The following is a 7591-nucleotide window of genomic DNA, read 5'->3' as shown; positions in this document are numbered from 1 at the left end:
ATAACGCTATCGGAAGATCAAGCGATACTGCCCGAGAGCTCTCGTAGTCACCATGCCTTGAGTGTGTTTGAAAGTCAAGAAAGCATGTCCCCTCCCTCCAGCATCGCCATTTCTATCGGCACCGAAACGCTCGGAGACGGAGAAGGCGTCATCGAGGGCGACGAACGTGTACTGCTCGACCGTTTGCGTCGCAAGACAAATCTTCCGAATGCACGGAGGGAAAGGGAAAGTGATGCTGACAAACGGATTCTGCTGCATTTACCTCGACGACCACAGTTCCTATACCAGACTTCAACATAAATCAAAGTCTCTTCATCAATAAGCCGCAACAACTCAAAAGCCTTCTTCGACGACCCAAAGACTGCTCTTCAACGTCATCGGGGATTTGACAAACACCAACTGCAAAGCATCGCGTCCTAACCGAAGAGTGCGCTCGACCACTCCGCCAGAGCCTTTACCGAGTTTTGACTGCAGGACGTGAAGCTATAAGGCAACAAGTCAACGAAATGCTAGGCGACTGCATTATCCAGCCATTGCAAAGCCCGAGGGCAGCTCCTGTAGTCTGGGTGAAGAAAAAGAACGGACCCCCACGTTTCCGCTTCAATTATCGTCGATGGAACAAGATCACGAAGCAGGGCGTATATCCCTTCCCAGGAATAGACAACGCATCAGATCGGCTCTGCAACGCGAAATAGTTCTCGCCGATGAATCTCAAGACTGGCTATTGCAAATAGACGTCGACGAGAGGGATTGCGAAAAGACCGGCTTCATCACGCTGTAGAGTAATGGAGAGCATGGTCAACACACGCTCGATGTGGTACCTTGAAGATCGCGACCTTTTGGCTCCTACACTGTATGGATTTCGCCGTGGGCTATCAACACAGGATGTGCTAGTCCGCCTCAAACAGGACGTCCTCGACTCTATTTCGGTGCACCCACGAGCCGTTGTCGCAGTGGATATACGCAAGGCATTTGATGCCGTCCCACATAACACCATCATGATCAAAGCACGTGCCCTTGTCATCAGAGGGAAGATGTACAACTTCATAAGGGGTTTCCTTGAAGAGCGAAGCTACCAAGTCGAAGTTGGTAACGACGCCACTGCCATGCAAACCAACCACGTAGGCGTCCTCCAGGGTTCGATTATTTCACCGACCCTGTTTAATATAGTTATGCACCAGCTACCAAAGCGCCTTGCCGACGTACCGGGCCTGAAACACGCGGTGTACGCCGATGACGTCGCCGTGTGGACGCATCAAGGGGGCATCGGGGAGCAGGAGCACGTCTTACAAAGAGCTCTCGACGTCATTCACGCCTATGCCACAGAAACGGGTTTACACACTGCCCCAGACAAAACAGAGTTTGTCGTCATTCATGGTGGCAGGTCTACCTTTGGAAAGCAGGAAGAAAAGCGGTCTTTTAAACTGTACATTGGTGACCAACCCATCACACGGAAATCTACTATCAGATACTCAGTATGCACCTAGACGAGAACTGCACAGCGAACACTTGGTTCCAACGCGTTACGAAGACCAGCAAACAAATCCTGCACGCTTTACGCAGAATCTCTACCCGCATCCGTGGAGTAAACGAACGTGGAATGCGGCAGTTCGTTCAAGCTTTTCTTGTCTCCCGTATCATGTACGGGCTGCCGTATCATCCAGTCAACCGCACACAGATGCATGCGCTCGACCGGTTACTTAACGAAGCCAAACGCATTGTAACTGGACTCCCAAGGTATACAAGCCTCGAAGCGCTTAAAAGTTGTAGCATACTCAACAACCTGTCCGAGCTCGTAGACATGCACGTCTATACACAAGAGACGAGACTTCGCGCAACAAATGCCGGGCGACACACACTCATGCTCCTCGGGTATGACGTCCACACAATGCCCCTTTTGCCCAACCACACGCCGCCGTGGGAGATCACGGCTCTCACCGATGGCAGGCCACTTCCTCTCAATATGGACCCTACTCAACGAATGTGGTGCCTTGCATATGGCAAGAGGCATGCTAAAGCTACGAGCTCACTCCCCTTCACTGAACGCATCGTAAACACGGACGCTGCACTGCCTGCAGACGACGCTAGTAACACCTGTTATGCCACTGCTTGGTACGACAGACAAATGAAAATCAGAACCGCCGCCATCATATATCAGCAGAAGCAATGTCCAGCACCCGTGCTGAGCTAGTGGCCATCCTAGATTATTTGGAGTGGGCCCTCACAACTTCGTCTCAAACTGACGCTGTTCACCATCATGTGTGCACAGACTGGCAGGCTGGCCATCAGGAATGTCCTATTGTTATTTACACAGATACCGCACTGCAGAAGATCCGGCACCAGGCACGCCTGCTCCGCGAATGCGGTCACGATGTTAGCATCCACTGGGTCCCTACGCACTACGGTTACCCCGGAAACGAGAAGGCTCATAGAATGGCACGCGCTCATCTCTACCGCGCTAGCCAGAGCCTCTGATACTCCTTAATCTCTCGTAGCTACCCCACCTGAGGTAGCAGAGCCGATTGCAGACAAGCATGCGACCAAAAAAGGACGTGCAGCCTACCTCACATTAGTGGGCAATCCCCTCTCTATACGGTCGCTTCCACCGAAGGTATTCACACGTCGAGAGTCAGTCCTGCTTTGGAGAATTCATAACGGCACCCTCCTTACTCCTAACTTGTTGAACCGTTTCCACAGGGGTGGCACACCACCACCCGTAAGTGGGTTCTGTTCCATGTGCACATGTCGTGCTGATCTCAACCACCTTTGTTAGGAGCCCCCTATCATCGCACCAAGGCTTCGTGCCCTGGACACCATACAGCGGCGACCCTGGCCTTCTTCTCTACGGACTTGGGCTTGCCCGGATACCACGTCTCCGGACCATGCCATCGAGCTCTGGCGAGCGCTGCTGTTGTTCCTCCAGGACCCGACGGCACAACCCGTCGGCGATGGGCTCCGCGATAGCCACAAGCGTCATGCAGCCCCCACTTAGCTGCCTCCAGGACGTTCGTTAATAAAATGGAGGCAGCCTTACCCTTCACTTTTTGCAATAATAGCCCTCCCCTTTCCATCCCAGCGTCTTGGGCGCATTTTAATGTGGAATAAACGTGGTTTTATTCATTCATTCATTCTTCATCACGCCAAACGGCCTGTATGAGTTCAGTGTCATGTCATTCGTACTGTGCTTGGCGCCAGCAACATTCCAGCGCATGATCGACACGGTGTTAGCAGGACTAAGTGGCAAACCTGTCGTGTTTACTTGGATGACGTTGTCGTAGCCGGAAATTTCGACGATCACCTTAGGCGGCTCGTGACAGTGCTAGAGCACATCAAGTCATCAGAGCTCACTTTGAAGCTGAAAAAGTGCAGCTTCGTTTGCGATTAGCTTCTGTTCATCGGCCACATTAACAGCAAATCTGTAGTCCACCCCGGTCCGTACAAGACAGCTGCATCGCAAAGTTCCGGCAACCCATCGGCAACAAGGCAGTCCGTAGATTATTTGGCATGTGTGCCTACTACAAGCGCTTTGTTAAGGTCTTTCCGCACATTGCTTAGCCATTGACATATCTAAGTGTGATGTAGAGTTCAGCTGGCAAATGCCGCAATTTCAAGAACTGAAACGACGCGTGGAGTCGCCTCCGGACTTGTGCACTTCGACGAGAACGCCGATACAGAAATCCACGCCGACGCCAGTAGCCTAGGCTTCGGTGCCATCCTTGTCTAGAGGAAAGACGGACTTGAACTGGTGATACCATACGCTAGCCGGTCGCTTTCAAAAGCAGCAGGCAGTTATTGTACGACCGAAGAGGACTGCCTGTCCGTCGTTTGGCCTACAGCTAAATTCCGCCCTTAGCTATATGGCAGCCCATTCAAAGTTGTCAGCTACCATCCCGCGTTATGTTGGCTAGCGAATATAAAAGACGCTTGATGACACCTCGCGCGGTGGAGCCTGAAACCGCAAGAATATTATATAACTTAATTCTACCTTGGACCCCCCGCCCCTATATGACCAATACGATGAGCTCTTTTTGGGTACAATATACGCAGAGGATTTGCCAAGAAGCAGCGAGTGGACCTGGAGTTCAGAAGCCTTTCTGGCTACTTCCAAGGCAAGACCGACGTAGTCCCGAAGGTATTTGAAAACGTATTGTCTTCGTTTTTATACAAAACAACGTCCTGGTGAAGGACTTTTCGCCGGCGCGCGCAAACTACCTTCTGGTTCCCCCTGCACCACTCCGGTCAGTAATTCTGCACGCCCTGATCTATTATAAGACAGCCGGGCACATCGCGTTTTTCCGAACGCGAGACAAAAGAACTGCTATTGACTGCGCGTGACCGCCCACGTTGCATGTTGCGTCAAGACATGCCAATGGCAGCGACGCAAGACACCGCCGACAAAGACAGCGGGTTTATTACAGCCGGTCTATCCTCCTTGCCGGCCATTTCAGCAGGTCGGCATAGAAGTGTAGGGATCCTTTTCGACGTCAACATCTGGAAACAAGTTACCTGAGTGGCTACCGACTACCTTATCGGCTACGCCGAAACGAAATGCCTGCTGAAACGCAGCGTAGCTGAAGGATTGAAATTTTTCGTCGAGTACATTCTGCTACGAAATGGTGCGCCAGAAGGCCTGATTAGCGATAGAGGAACGGCGTTTATAGTTGAGCTTACTGAAGCCATTCGGCAGTGTATCCTGACAAGTCACCAGAGAGCCACAGCGTGCCACCCGCATACGAATGGCCTAACAGGCTGAACAAGACACACTCACCGGCATGTTAGCGATGTACGTCGATGTCGAACAGAAGATGGGGGGTGCCGTCCGTCCGCATGTCACCTTAGCTTAGAAATGGACAGTGCAAGAAACAACACAGGTCACGGCGTTCAGGCTGGTTTACAGATGACGACTTTGGACGCTTTGCTGCCGCACGTCACTGACGAAGAAAATGTCGAAGTTGCCGCCTATCTACAGTGCGCCGAAGAAGCCGGACAGTTCGCCCGCCTGCACATCCAAAACCAGCCTAGGTCCGACAGTCGGCACTACAGTCTTCGATGACGCTACGTAGAGTATGATGCCGGCGACCGTGTTTATGTTTGGACCCCCATACGCGGACAAGCACTCATTGAGAAACTATTATGACGCTATTTCGGACCCTATAAGGTGATCCAACGCTATGGCGCACTGGACTATGAGGTCGTGTCAGACAGCATTTCGCAATCACAGTGGCGCCATTCGCGACCGAAAATAGTTCATCACGCGCGCCTTAAACCGTTCTACCAGGGCTAACGAACTTTGGGACTTTGTTTCTTCGTTGCTTTGTTACTGTGTCACTACTATGTTTTTGTTTCTTGCTTTCCTGCCTGCATCATCGGGATTTTATTTATTTCTTCATTTATTTCAGAATCCACAGCGCCAGGTGCCATTCCAGTGGGAGGGGGGGAGTTCAAATAGTATGTGCAACAAACAGTACAAGTCCTTCCATATTAAATGCAAAATAATTTACGGCATAACATTCACATCGTGAGAACACAACTTCAGTCATCAACATGATATGTTTTAGCAACGAAGTAAAAAGATGATGCTTTTTAGGAAGGGGTTATTGACATGTGTACTTGCTTATCAGGTTACCGCGTGTGATCGCCAGACAAACGTTATTGCTTAGCGCAGGACGCGCCTGTATGCAGCGAAAGTTTCTTGGATACTAACGATGGTTCTATCTGCCGCCTTGTTGTAATATTATTTCATGTATGCTGACCCGAATGGCGTAGAACTTTCTGCAAGACACGCGGGCACCAGCAAGTACTCTGGAAGCTTCGATGACTCGTGTGTAAAAGCCGACGCGCTTGACTCGCTGATCACATTTTCCACAATCACCCAGTGTGTTTGCTGCTATCGTTGTTATTCGAGTGTAGCGTGCTTTTGAGGCCAATGGTTCGCCAAATAAAAGGCTAGTTTCGTCATTCACAGTTTTTCTGCCTTCTTCACCGTCACCACTACGTGACAATATGTTGATCTCTTTCTTTTTGGTCGCCCCTACTCTCTGTGACAACTCCAAGCAGCGCCTCTACCCGTTCCATCACAATCACTGCTATACACTCTCTTCTGCAGTTTCTTTTAAAACTTCGGCTTCTATTCACCTGCCATGTGCGCCATCTTTTCTACCAATTAAGGTATGGGATAGTGAGCTTTGCAAAAACAAAAACTCTGCCAAGGAAACCGTTTTCTGCTCTTATGATAAGTACCTTTGTGGAAATGTCGTCTACAGCAACATCCCTTGTTCCAACAATGTTGATCCATGGACATGTATTTCTACCACACAAATTACCACATTGGCGTCTTCTGTAATTATCCTTTTTAGCTGGTTTCTTTAGGATAAAAATTTACCAATACTATTTTTTTCTCTCAGCAGCAGCAAGTTTATGGTTGCAAAACATGTGGGGCCAAGAACAACGTTCACCAGGAAAGAGTGCAAGACGAATGTTCAAGAAAATAAAATTTTTTGTGCGATCTGAAGAAATTGACGACTGCATTATTGTGCCTAATTATATAACGATATGCAATTCATCCACATCGAAAATGAAAATTGTTTGCCTTTTCAACTATGCCAATATGTTGGCCAGACAATGTTCAATAATTACCTCCTGCTGCTACTATGAGCTGCCTTCTCTCATTCGCGTAAAGCATATAAAGCATGTGTACTATCGGGGACAAAAGGATCCAGGACATGCGCGCGACAGCAGAATTCTTTCCGTGCGCTATCTACCGGGATCAGCCGCGCTAACATCTGCGATCAAGACCACGGCAACCGTGGGTCATGCGTGCACTTTCTGAAAGCAGATGCTAGCGCGGCTGATCCCGGTAGCTTGCGCAGCGACAAGATCCGATTGACACTCCCACGTCCTGTACACTTTTGTCCGCGATATTACATGTGTCAAACAATTAATAAGCTGTAAAAAGTAATACCGGAAACACCTGTATTTTAACGGTTGTTCCCTATACTAAAGATTCAGCATACAGTGCTTTCCGTTTTCTGTATATAGGAAGCACCTCTATTTTAACTGTTCAACCGTACAGTACAGATTCAGCACACAGAGTATTCCGTTCTCTAAGTACAAAAGCACTCTTATTCTTGCCGGTTTAAACAAATGCTCGTTCTTTAGTTGCAGAATAGTATTTTTTCACAAATTACCTGCAGATTTTGCGGTAACACCAGGATAATTTTTTACATTGTAACTTTGCTCTCATGCAGTACAGAGGATAGATGCTATGAATATGATTAATAAATAAAAGGCCATTAAAATCTTAAACGCAGTGCATAAATTTGAACGCCGTATTCCAGAGCACGTAGGGATACGCAAGAGCACGTACGAATTTGTAACATTACTTTTTCCATAGAAACTGGCTTACTTCTCGAACATTTTGTACTAGGCTAGTTCTGGCTACATTGTAGCGCCCGTTAAAGGGCCATGACATTGATCTTTCACGCAAGAAATATGCATTGCATGGTAAATCACAGGTGCCCCACAACAACGTGGAAAAATTGAGTGCATTCAGTGCGGTAGGAACCTTGTATTTGATCTTTTTTAATATATA

The 7591-nt window shown here is 48.7% G+C and overlaps 1 pseudogene; it reads left to right on the top strand.

Moving 5' to 3' along the window:
- The first annotated feature begins 2257 nt into the window (after positions 1-2257).
- On the top strand, positions 2258-2992 carry LOC140212839 (uncharacterized; annotated as a pseudogene).
- Positions 2993-7591: the final 4599 nt, after the last annotated feature.

This window comes from Dermacentor andersoni, chromosome 3, assembly GCF_023375885.2.
Source record: "Dermacentor andersoni chromosome 3, qqDerAnde1_hic_scaffold, whole genome shotgun sequence".
NCBI classification, from domain to species: domain Eukaryota; kingdom Metazoa; phylum Arthropoda; class Arachnida; order Ixodida; family Ixodidae; genus Dermacentor; species Dermacentor andersoni.
Note: the sequence above shows the minus strand (reverse complement) of the source record. Positions and strands in the feature narration are given on the sequence as shown.